This window comes from Leptidea sinapis, chromosome 26 (assembly GCF_905404315.1).
Source record: "Leptidea sinapis chromosome 26, ilLepSina1.1, whole genome shotgun sequence".
NCBI classification, from domain to species: domain Eukaryota; kingdom Metazoa; phylum Arthropoda; class Insecta; order Lepidoptera; family Pieridae; genus Leptidea; species Leptidea sinapis.
In genome coordinates this window covers 6,372,355-6,385,640 of record NC_066290.1, presented here as the reverse complement: position 1 = coordinate 6,385,640, position 13,286 = coordinate 6,372,355, and the positions used below count along the sequence as shown (strand labels likewise).

Genomic DNA, 13,286 nt, shown 5'->3' with positions numbered 1-13,286 from the left:
TCATCGGAGAGAGGAGACGTGCACACAATGTGCTAAGGGAATGCGAAGCTTTTATCTTAAGTATTAATTTATACGTACATTGTATTATTATAGTGACAAATTATTAACCGAACCGTTTTCATACATTTACGATAACAATTACTGAAGTTTGATCTGAAAATGACGAGGAATTCATTTTAATATCATTGTCAAATAAAAAGTAACGTAACGTTCGAAGCGAGAACGGGATAGGTTCTTATCTAAATTATAATATCTATTATTGTTATTATAATATTAGAATACTTGTGTAGGTATTTATGATGTAGGTAGTAACGGTAGGTTTGTAACCTATAAAGTTAAGCCGTTCGTTTAAATTATTATCTAGAATTTGTACAGACGAGTGTTGGCTACAACACAATAATTGCATTATATTGTAGCACAATACCAACACGGGGATATGCAATACCCTGGCGCCCTCTAGTATATCTGCGATCAAAATGGAATTATTTTACCAGGCAATGCAAAAAGCGTCGATATGGAAACGAATAATAATTAAAAATATATAATAATAATACTTTTATTTAAAATTAAAATAAGCTAAGTTTGATTTTCATTATCATATTTAACTTGTTTAATTTCTCTAAAAAATAATCCAATGTTCAAGCAGCGACATCTATCGACAACATAGGTTTCAATGTGATTCTCGCCATCTAGCGGGGATCGACGGAACTATTTCGAGTCAAATTCAGAGTGCCAGCCTATAACTTTATATCCAGCCACTAGATGGCAGCCCCGTATCACTCAAATCTCAATAGATCTGTTAGATCATAGGTTCCAGCCTGTTCTTTTGTGAACCAAATAAAACAATTTTAATTTTTAATTAATTGTAATGTAAATTTTTGCGAATAGTTAACACAATTCCCGGTTCAATAAGATACCACTAAGCTTTGTAATTTTTAACGTTAATTTTGATATTTGACAAGTAATGTTTTTCTTTTCTTATCAAGGAGTAACTATTTTATTACGCTGTCATTTTTATCTTTATTTATGCCACAATATAAATATGCCACTAGTATAAATTCTGCTATGAAATATTTATGTTTGGATGTGCATCTACAGCTTTATCATCATCAAAGCGTTGTCATTAGTATTCATTCAATACAGTAGCATAAGTTTTGAGGTGACGAGTAGCACATTTAGATGCATATTACGAATCCTACTACGTGACAAGCTCGCCAAACAGCTTGAGTGTGCGTCAAAATTATTACAAATTATTAAAAAAAGAAAAAAAAGATTCTACCTGTCTATGGCCTACGTGCTATGGATCTTTAATACCGCTTTGCATATTGTAATCTTTGTATCCGTAAAAGGAGATGTGCTCCCGGTTAGTTGTGCGATGTGAAACGTGTGTTTGACCCCAGATAGGGTCTGACACAAAAAAAAATGATGTAAATATTAAATCAAGTCACGGTACACGGTGTGACAATGTTTAACGGTAATTTTCAATAACCTATCTATCCTTAACTTTTCTTACTAAAGGTAGACAAATCTATCCTTTTACGCTTACTTACATTTCAATATCCTATCGACATAAAGCAACTATGGATAGGGTAAACGGTGACAGCAATGTATCCGTAACTAGAGATACGTTATTAAAAACGCCCGTAAGTAAGCCCATAGTTTGTCATTATAGTTACCTTGTCCATTTTATTAACAGATTTTTGATAGCTCACGCCCATGAAGTCTCGTATTGTTTAAGTTAAAATTTCGTACAAATAATATTGTACTTCATGGACGGGTACCGCCGCCTGATGTGTCTATTAGACTAACAGATATATTAGATCGATAGTTACCAGGTTCGAGTCTCCTTCCGAGACGCCCCGCGCCTGTGAGCTACACTTTCGGCCTCCAAGGCCCCCGCCCGGCTTCGTCTTCGTTGTAAAAGCCTTCCTTTAGGGCTATCAGCACAGAGGAGGTTTTTAGTCGGTAGGGGGTGTTTACACCCGAGCCCGATATCCCCGATATATAAATACCTCGGCTCCGTTTCGGGGTCTTAAATAAGTAAATGTAGTTTCCTCCTCTCCAAAAAAAATCAATTATTATATTCTTTAGAGTTCAGACAAACACTTGAATTTACCGGGATTTATCGAATTTGGGGAATTGAAGTTCAGTTACCAATAAGAACTAATGGAAATCGAATGATTCACGATATTTAGTTCTTTTCTCTTAACTCCCGCCAAAACAGACACAGTTATAGTCTATGATCTGTCATGTATCCATCCGAACGTAGTGATTATAAATTATATTATACTCTGTGCAAGTATTTACATCCTCTGTGTATCGCAGCGTTTGTACTATATATATATTTATAGGGCTAGGTATCGTGTGACAAAATTAAGCTTGAACTAATTCATTTCAGAGTTTTAATGTTCTACTTACGTGACGACGGAAGATCAAACATTGATTATTATTCCTACACATTCGTGGTTTTAATTATTATTGCCTAGTTAGTATCTATTGCGGTTAGGTTATTTTCTAATTTTCTTCTATCAATCTATGATTTATATGTAATCATTTATTTTGATTAAAAATAGAAGGCAGGTATGTAGGTCCTATACAGCCTTTAGATATATCCCGCATGATAAGTATGTATGTGATGCCAAACAGCAATTAATTCATAATAAAAGCGTTTTGAAGCGTTGTTATAATAGTAAAAGACAAAACAATTCGGACCTTAACATAAAGCTAGAAAGTAAATAGGCTATAGAATTACTTAACTGTTAAAAATGTATACGGTCGATCAAAAGTACGGGGCAGTATCGTAAACTGAAAATAAATCCAACATGTCGGTTGACTAGTTCGTACGCGGTACCAGGCGCTCATAAATCGCCAAGAGCCTTCATTGTTCCATTCACAAGCTTCAACATGAATGAACGCTATAAATGTAAATACATATAGATATAGCGACGTCGTTGAGCTTTGAAACACGTGTTGATTTGTTTGTGTTGAGTCCACGAATCGAGTTAAAGGCCCGTTCATGTGAATTCTCTCGTGTCAACATATGAACCGGCTTAGACAGAAATAGTTTTAAGTTTTGTTTTCGCTTGAAGATACACTTATTGCTTTTTTGTGCATAATAACAGCTATGAAGTTGTATAAATGTTGTCCGTTTGATTTTGCAATAAAAGCCAGTATAAGGAGTTAAAAATTGACATTATAACCTAATGTGTGTTATGTAAAAATAGGTCACAGAATTTATATGTATAGGTACATATATGATTTTAAAGTATTAATATTCTGTTCTAATCGTATGTTGAATAGGTTTTTTAACCAAAGAGGAATTAACGTCTGTAGATTAGGAAGAGAGCGGCCATTTTATGATTTTGGTGTTGTGCATGAATGTAGTGTTTAAATTCTCTTTGGTGTTGCGTAGCGACGTCACTTCATTGCATGTCTTCTATCATCTATCACGGGGAGTATTTTGAAGAGTTGTTTGACCTGATTATGCCGCCAAACACCACCTTCGATATTATTGTCACAAACTGTTTGAATTGTTAAAAAACGATTGTGTGGTAGAGGTTAACTATAACATAAATGACTTTCTTAATGATACAACTGATTGGGAATGGAGAGACCGCCCTCAGGCTATTAAATAATAAGTTTAATTAAAAATTATAACTTTGTTAACATGTTTTTTGATGAAAAAGAAAGCCCGCTGAGTTTGTTGCGCCCATTCTTCTCAGGTCTGAGGCATTAGTTTTGGAATGGGTGGTAGTGGTGGTGGTGGTTTTTGACTTTCAATAAGTGATGTTATATCCAATTTTGAATAAACATATTTGAATTTGAATACGCTCTATGGATCTCAGCCTTAGTGTGGACAGTGGTGATCACCCAGGCTTATTTATCTTCCTCTTCTACAAATAAAGTTAATATAGGTTTTAATGAAACCATTATTATTTTAAAACGCAATTGGCCGAAGAAGCTTCCTTTCATTTTCAGAGTCGACCCACACTGTCATATGAGACGACTAAGTTTATGCTTAACCAAGCACGAATAAATCAGACACGCCATCATTATAAAGTTACTTACTTAATAAAGCAAGTAAGAGTGTATTAATTACACCAGTTCCTTGCTACAGTTACTGAAACGTTTATAGACTGGAATATTTAATCTACATTTAACTTAGAAATATGAGTAATTATATATTTTTGAGTTTAAAAAAGATACTGTTACCGATTTTTATAGACAAGGCGTTCAGGTGAGCCACGCTTGGCGTAAGCTCCTTAGTACATATTTTGAATGATAAACTACATTATTATATATTAGCTGAGGCATTTGTTTGTCAATGAATAAAAAAGTATGTGTATCCTTATGTATGTACGCAAGAAGTTATACTTCTTTGGCTTAATGCAAATATTTTTTTAAAAATTCTTCTCGTGCTATTCTACGTTTGTAGAAAGAACAATATTGTAAAAATATTGCAAAGATGGCTTTGACAGTTACTTATTGAATAATAACGAATACGGCTGTACGGGCTTGAACCCTTTGCGTATCCTAATAATGGACGAAGAAACCAAAAAAAAAAAAACGAATGTCTCAAACGTCAGAATTTTTTTGGAACCAACATCACCCTGTTACTTTTGTGTTAGTGATGCGCGCGCATTTAAAAATATCACTCTCATATTTTTTTCATAACGCGCCAAAAGAAGTATAACTTCAAAAAATCATTACATGTCTCTATAGGAACACAATTGCTCTTTTAATGACATCCATTAGGCAAGTTTAAAAAAAGTTATGTTTAAAAAATGGAGGTCAAACCAAGACGATAGAGTCTAACTTAAAAGAATTTTTTTTTGTCCATATTCCTAACGCCCATCATCCTTTGCCCTAAAAATTATTCAAATTATCTTCTTTTATTGTATTCAAGTGGTCTTGTTACCAATTCTTTAAATAAATAATACTAAACAAGTATTAAAAACCAAAGATTCTAATTACGAAATGGCTGAAAATCAAATAAAAATGGTTATTTTACAAAAGTATTCAAAAAATACCTAGTTACAGTACTCGTATATGGAAACTGTATATGGGTAAGCTTTCAAAGGGTTTCCTATATGCCAATAAGTAATTCTGTTGTAGTTACAAAGTCACAATTTCCAAGTAGCGCAAATTAGTTGTTTACCAAACGTGAAACATTAAATATGCCCCATTTTAGTGAACATTGTTGTTAAATAGTTTTGGCAACATCCTGAGTATCGAACAACATCGAGGGGAAGTATCACCGCAACATCCTTTGTCGTATCGGATAAAATACACAAAAAAAAAACAATATGGAGATGGAATTGTATGTAAAAATACGGCACATTGTACCCAGGATGGTCTTGAATAGTTTAGTTTAGTTTAGTTAGACATTTGTTATGTATTATCAATAATAAAGTTAGTTTAAGAAAACTAAAAAAACACGCTTTGGTTGAAAAGATAATGGTTGAAAGGAGGATGGCGAGAATGGACCCACATAATTTATAAATTAAGGAGTATCGTACAAGTACAAGTTTATATTAATTATAAACTTAAGTTTATTCGATATTTATACAAAAAATATTGAGTCGATAAGATATGGGAGTCAAAAGAAATGAATTATTATAATATAAAAAAAAATAAGTCATCTTGCACTAACGGAACGTTTTACACAATTGACGTCTACATTTTTTTGGAATGACAGTCCATGTCACTATATATATAGATATTCCTAGAACTATCTTTACCTACTCAAATCAGTTATTCAGTAGTAATTTAAAATAAGATTCAATAAATTTTTTATCGTTTTTTGATACTAAAATCAGTAGGTAAATATAGTTAAAAAATTCGATACCTGCTTGAAAATTGAATGAATTGTGAATCCTCAATTATTAGCTGCTGGCCAACCTTCGTCATATAATATATAATATTATCTTTTAACAAACAGAAATTAGGCATAGACATAAGATACAAATTAATGATTGAACAATAGATATTGATAAATAATTATAGGTTAGGTATATTTTACTTTTAGGTACTTATATCTTTTTTCTCCCACTTTTTAGTCTAACTTACGATTTGCTTTATTCTTAGTTTTGTTACATTCTACAATTATTAATAAGTTTCTATGATGTACGCCACTTCTTTCAGTGGGTCCCAAAATACATGCATTCTCGCCATCCTCCTTTAAAATGAACATCAATTCCTGCTTTATTGACGACGATATATATTTTTTTAATGTATTAACAAAAATATCTTATTACGCAAATTAAAAAATGGAATAATATATATAATTAATGTATGTATTGTCATCGGTCCTCGATAAATCTGCGGAGCTTAAAACGAAATCTGGCCGTTTACAGTGGGTCAAAATCGCGCCCAAATGAGTCGGTTACTAACAAACATACATACAGGTGAAGCATATATAGCAATACATAGTATAAAATATTATCAGGAGGATGTAATATTTAGAAAAAATACGTAAGTATGTATAACCCGGTAGAGCTAACTCGATGTAAGCTCGCACAAAATTTTCGATCCAATTTTGTTTAGTAAGGCTATCGATCACTTAAAGAGCATAAATTTACAAAATGCTCTCAGAGCCAGGTGGACCTCGTAAAAAAAGGTTTTTGGTCGATATCTCTGAAACTATGCACTTGAGGGCAAAAGTTATGAAATTCATTATTGAAGAAAATAAAATTACGCATCTTTAATTTCCTGTAAACTTTTCTTAAAACTTACTGTTTACGATTAATAACCCATTTAATAAACCGGTTTTTCTATCTCAGCCAATAATTCTTAAAATATTGGATTAACAAAAAAAATGCACCCATCCATATTTTAATAGATCAGTTTGTATGTATTTGTAGATGTTAATACTGGGTTCAACGACAGTCGCATCACAACCATAGAGAATAGAGATGCATAAATAACGCACATGTGTACTTGATACGGCGTAAATAATGGGGATTGTAATCTTTATGCCACCGTAATAGAGACCATTTTGTTTTAAACATAATATAGTGTCGTGATATGATAATAAATTAGTGATACGTTCACAATGAGTCATATTGAGTCTCTGAGATACATACAAACTTTGTTTTCACTTCTCATGCTTGTGAATCTGAAATTGCTTATTTGTGCACGATATAGGCTGCACAAAATCGATTTTTGTGCACAAGTGCACAAAAGGATCTACTCATAAAATGTATCTATATCAAGGCAAAGAAAATGAGCCATACAGCCAAACACAATAAAAAGTTCAGAGATAGAATTTGTTATTTTTTAATATTTACTTTAATTTATTTGCCTCATGTGTTTTTTAAGACATAAAAGATATTAAAATTAAAATTAAAATACGGTGGGTTATTTAATTAATTAAAAAAAATATATATAACCAAATTAATTCAATAGTAGGCAGTATAGGTCTGGAGCCCAAGTCAATCAAATCAAAAATCAATGTCGTAAGATTTAAAAAAAGCGGCGACAAACAGGTCTTGTTTTTCGTGCGTTCATTAATTTCTTCAAATTTGCTAAAATTTATTTCCTCGCAATCGAAATGAAAAGCAGATTTTATAACTCGTCCACAAAACCTTTTTATTATATAAAAATGGTTCGTTTTGTGCACTCGAAAAATCTACTAAAAATCTACTACTCGAAAAACTACTAAAATCTACTACTATTTCTTAACAACACTATTAATAATGTAAGTGATAATAATAATAATAATAATATTGACACACTTTAACACAAATTATTTTGCCCCAAACTAAGCATAGCCCTTAGAATTTAGATTAAGGTTCGGTCTCCGCTGCGCTCCAACTAGATACTGCACTACCTAAGAACAATATATTTTTATTACGGCAACTATAAGATGCTTGTGTGCGTGGCATCTTGACAATCAATTGCATCTTTAAAATTTTGTAACATACGTTTCGTGTCATTTTACATTAAAATTCATAAAAAACAAAATATTTACTGACGATATGTGATCCCAGTGTCTTGTTTACATCTTGTGGTATTATTTTTACAAAGTTTTACTACGCATCCCGGAATTTTAGTTTCACTTGAAAATACTTATTAGCAAAGTTTAACAGAACATGTGCCACGTCAACGTCATTATTCAAGACTGGCTCGAGTACGCCCACTTAGGCGTAGTATTAGTTGCCGCACTTTGCGACTGCGCCTGCGGTATCTAGTTAGAGCGCAGCGGAGACCAATCCTTAATCTAAGGCATAGCCTTTAGTCTGTACTTATAAAATCCAGCCATATTCAAAATATAAATATGTTTGGAACTACTAGAGTTCGAACTCGAGACCTGTAGCTCAGCAGGAAGGCTAACTCACCGCTGCTACATAGGTCGTCTATACGTGTTATAAAATGACCCTGTCGTGTCTGTCCAATAAATATATTTTTTAAATAATTTCTTACACGTTGTATTGATGTATACAAGGCCAGAAAAATATTTTATAAAAATTTAGGTAAAATCTATATAAGATACACAATTTTACAACACATCTAAAAGAGACAGCGTTCTCGTTGAAACGTCCCAGATAGCATATTTTTCTCCAACATTTCCAACAAAGATCGTTAACAAAAACTTAACAAATTATATACTACAACCTAACCACGCTATTCATTTGTGAAAACAGCATGAAAATCAGTGCAGTAGTTTTTGTCGCCAACAGACAGATAGACGCGGCGGAGGACTTTTGTGGAATTTGTAGAGGTATTATAAAAACTCTGAATGATTTTTGAATTTAAAATTGTGGTGTTTCGTTATCATAAACCTCATCATGCGATTAGATTATCACTTCTGTCGTGTGGTCTAAAACTTTAAGCAAACATACATATATAAGCTTCTAAATTTGTCCAATACCAGTGACCGGAGTAACAAAAAGAATTTTGCCGATTTTTAAGGAGTTTCTTGCAACCTCAAGGTAGTAAAAAAGACTTCATCGGAATTTATATATCAAACACCAATATCGGGAACCCACAGTACGATTCTTAAAATGCACTTGGCTCTTTTTATTGAATTAACTTGTTAAAATTCAGTATAAATACAATAGGAAGATGGCGCTAAGTACATAGCGCACGTGTTGGGGTTCCCACGTCGAAAATAACTCAAATATACGCCAGAAACAATGGTCCCGTATGCAGAGCCCACCCGGGAGCAAGTACCAACACTGCATGAGGTCAGTGACGTGAACAATGCACGTATCAGTTTCCAATTTTGCGTATCACTTAATGTCGCGGGGTTGATTAAAGTCTCTTTCTATTCATACGTTCCTGGTACATTTACTTTCATTAATTTATTAGTTTAATATTTTTCTTTTTTTATGGAAGAGGAGGACAGACGAGCGTACGGCTCACCTGATGTTGGCTCAAGTGATCACCGCCGCCTACATTCTCTTACTCAGGAGGAATCACAGGAGCGTTACCGGCTTTTAAAAAAGGTGTACGCGCTTTTTTTAAGGTACCCGGCGAATCAGTCTGGAAACATCGTACAAGGAAGCTCTTTCCACAGCTTTGTTGTATGTGGAAGAATGTTCCTTGAAAACCGCACTGTGTAAGAACGCCACACATCCAGATGGTGGGGATGATATCCTAATCAGTGACGTGTCGTGCGAAGGTGGAATTCGGCGTCAAGAATCAGGTAAAACAGCTCTTCGGAACGCTCTCCGTGAATAATGCGGTAGAAGACACACAATGATCCAGACGTTCACTGAGCACTGGGTCCTCGACATTTCGAGCAGCTCTGAGTTGCACGTGGTCAAATGATTCAAGCTGATACTGGGGTGCTGCGACAGACCAGAAATGACAGCAATACTCCATGTGTGGCCGGACCTGCGCTTTGTAGAGCGCTAGAATGTGTACCCGTTTATAAAGTATTGCCGTGCTCTATTTATGACGCCCAGCTTCTTCGAAGCCAATTTGGCTTTGTCATCCAGATGACCACGGAATTGGCAATAGCTCGAGACTTCGGGACTTTTTCTTTCGTAAATAAAATGTTTGACCAGATTATCGGTCCATCTTGTCAGCCTACCAACACTGTATATTACAGCACATGGCCGAGGATTTTACTGTCCCAACGGCCGTCTATCCGTCGCACTATGTGCCATTCCTACTGCCACTTCGGTTTCGCAATGATCCGGGCTATCTAAGTGACTTTGGTTTTCTTGCGTATCCCCTCATTATTCTTTTATTTACCACTATAATATTATCCAAATGTTATGAGTTTTTCTTGAGTGTTAATTCGATGAGTCAACATCTCCTGAAGATGCCTCGACAAAACACGAGTCGAATGGGTGAAAGACATAACTTAGCGGATTAACACTCTAGAAAAACTCATAACATTTGGAAAATAAAATATTTCAGCAAAATAACGTTTAATTCAATTAATTTTTGCTATCTTAGTATATTTAAATTACGTGTCATGTTGTTTGTCCGCGATGGACTCCTTAACTAATAAACGGATTTTAATGGGGATTACTTTCACGGAGTGCAGTTTAGTCCAACTTGAGAGATAGGATAGTTTTTATTTCGATTTGGGACCCATAATTATTTTTATTTCCAATATTTGTTTTGTATGGACATATCTTCTATGAGAGATTTTATTGACGGACGGTTTGACAGTTCTGCTGTGAAACAATTTCATTATAACAACAGGGAGCATTTTTTACGAAATAGTTCTTGATGTTTTGAAATATATTAGCAAATTCCTATAAAACAGTATTTTTTTTATTATCTACAGAACAAAGTCTGTTGGGCCAGCTAGAATATATATATTATTAAATCATTCTATATCTATGTATAGAAGCTATGCACCTCATATAATAGTAAAATGGGTTATGAAATATAACCGCGCGCATGAAACTGCATCTACTAACAAGGAAGAGCCATATTATTCTATTCGCTGCACGACTATTCATTTATTGCTTAGCCGACACGCTAAAACATTGTTATAATCTAGCAATATACTAGGTTATCTCGGTATAGAGGAACAAAATGTGCGAAAGAGAAGTACATCTCTAACGGAGATACAGCAAGAAGGAAAAGGATAGCGAATAGATTGTACACGCTTTTTGGAGCCGAAATGCGACCTACTTAGTTGTATCGTGAAAAAAGTTGTACAAATTTCAAATAGCAGTTGAGTCATTGAAATAAAAAATATTTATCAAATGAACTTGATAACCACATTTATATGTAAAGTGTGCTATTTTTTTTATTCGTTTTTAAATTAAAATATTATCTAAACATCAGCGGTTAATATGCATGTATGGGTGAGTGTGAGTCATTACATAGTTAATTCGTGCGCCAAATTTACTAGAGTAGAAATAAAACAGAATAACTTTAATAGTTCGTTATTTTTAAGTGATAATTAACTGTTACTGGTGGGATTAAGGATGACGTATACGTCAAATTTAATTTGTACCAAAATTAATGAAATTTAACATACTGTTTAGATTTGAAAGATCATTTCAAGTCACTTTCTTATATAAAATGATTGGGGTTGTTGAGATTATCATCTGTAAAGAAGATCCTGTAGATGGAGCCATAGCCTGAGAGTTGAATAAGATATTCCAAACAATTTGTTATGTTTTTTTTTAAATGATAACCCTCACTTCTAGGATTAATAAACAAAAAAAAATTGAAAACAAAAATGTTTTCTTTTTATTTTAATATGATTCAGCATTGAAAAATATATGTAATTGCAAAATTGCGTTTCTTTCTACGATCTATAATTACTATTTTTGTATCGCGATTTTTATATGACTTTGTTCCATCCACATATCCGCTATAGTGTGGCAAGATGGCAATCGAATACAATAATTGTAGTACGATATAATTGGTTGTAAACTGTTGCAACAGTTTGGCGAGATGTAAAATTTAAGTACCAACTGTGCATACTTTTATAATTAAATAAATTAAAAAGAAAAGATATAAATTTAAGTAAACCAGAACAAAGACTTTACATATAACGTTTTTATTATTTTATACGGAACTCTCATTGCGCCTGTCAGACTCCCATCTCCCCCCTTTCCGTTTTATACGAGTATTTAAGCTTAAAAGAAACTTCTGGAGTCAAATCGATTCAAACGAATATTTTAACTCAGTAATTTGCTGAGCATCCTTCTGGATGTGGCGAACGATGATGATTAGAAGTGACAGCAGCCTTGAGACGAGCCGTTTGTCACCTCACTGACGAAGGATATGGAGAATAATGGATTTGAAACTAGTAATCGTCTCCTGTGATTGCAATAAAGATACATGGCTACTTAAATACGCAAGACTTTATTGTCTCATGTTTTGACACAAAAAAAAAATACTTTGAGGTATATGTTACCGGCCAAAACCGATTTTAGGACAAAAATATTTTTCTCTAAGCCAAATCAGCTCATCCTTCAGACCAAGGGTGCTCAAACGGTCGATAGTGAGAAAAACATCCGATATAGAACTATTCACAGATTTTGTTTTAGGTAACTAAAATCGGTAAGTACCTACCATCTTATGAAAGGTCTTATGCAGATTCAACATCCGAAGTCACTCTCAAGTTAAGTGTACAACTTTAGATTCTAGAACGCGTTTGTTTTGTAAGAACCAATAAACTCGCAATTTTGAATAATAACGAGTTTTTTTATTGACATTTTAGAGCAGATCTACACTTACCATGACTAAAAAATGCATATTATTGTGCGCAAAACTAATATCTATGTCATCGTGACACTCTACCTAGACGACAATCTTTCATCACACATACTTGAAGCCTTTCAGAATCGATCGATTGTAGTCTAACAATTTTGAGGTAGATCGCCAGCAGTTCAAGCTTGAGCACCCCTGCTTTAGACGAGACTAGATTAAACTTATTTCTCCTATCGGCCTTAGGACGAACCCTAAGCCGATAGGCCTGGGCTGAACTAGGTTCGGTTTTCCTTTCTCCGGTGAAATGCCCTGCAAAGATCCCGGAGAACCTCTCAAAAAGGGGAACTCTCTGATTTCGAGGAGGTTTTAGTGGGTATTACCAAACTTGGCCAACTTCTATCTGCCTAGAAGATGGTCTAAGTGGTTGGAGTCACACACTCCCTGTGCACAGTGGTAGTACGTAAATGTCCTCCTCGTTTAAAAAAAAGGTTCGGTTTTCCTATCGTCTAAAGGATGAAGTTTTTTGGCCTAGGAAAAACTAGGTTGTCCTAAAATCAGGTTTGCTCGGTAACATATATATATATATATTATCATTGTGTAAAATGTACAATTTACAATATAATAATTTAGTCGATTTTTCGATCCAGTAT

At 33.9% G+C, this 13,286-nt stretch overlaps 1 protein-coding gene across 2 annotated transcripts in view; it reads right to left on the bottom strand.

Moving 5' to 3' along the window:
• The window catches only part of LOC126972542 (ETS-like protein pointed), a 216,316-nt gene that overhangs the window by 154,764 nt on the left and 48,266 nt on the right, over window positions 1-13,286 (bottom strand). The gene's annotated exons all lie outside the window — the stretch shown is intronic.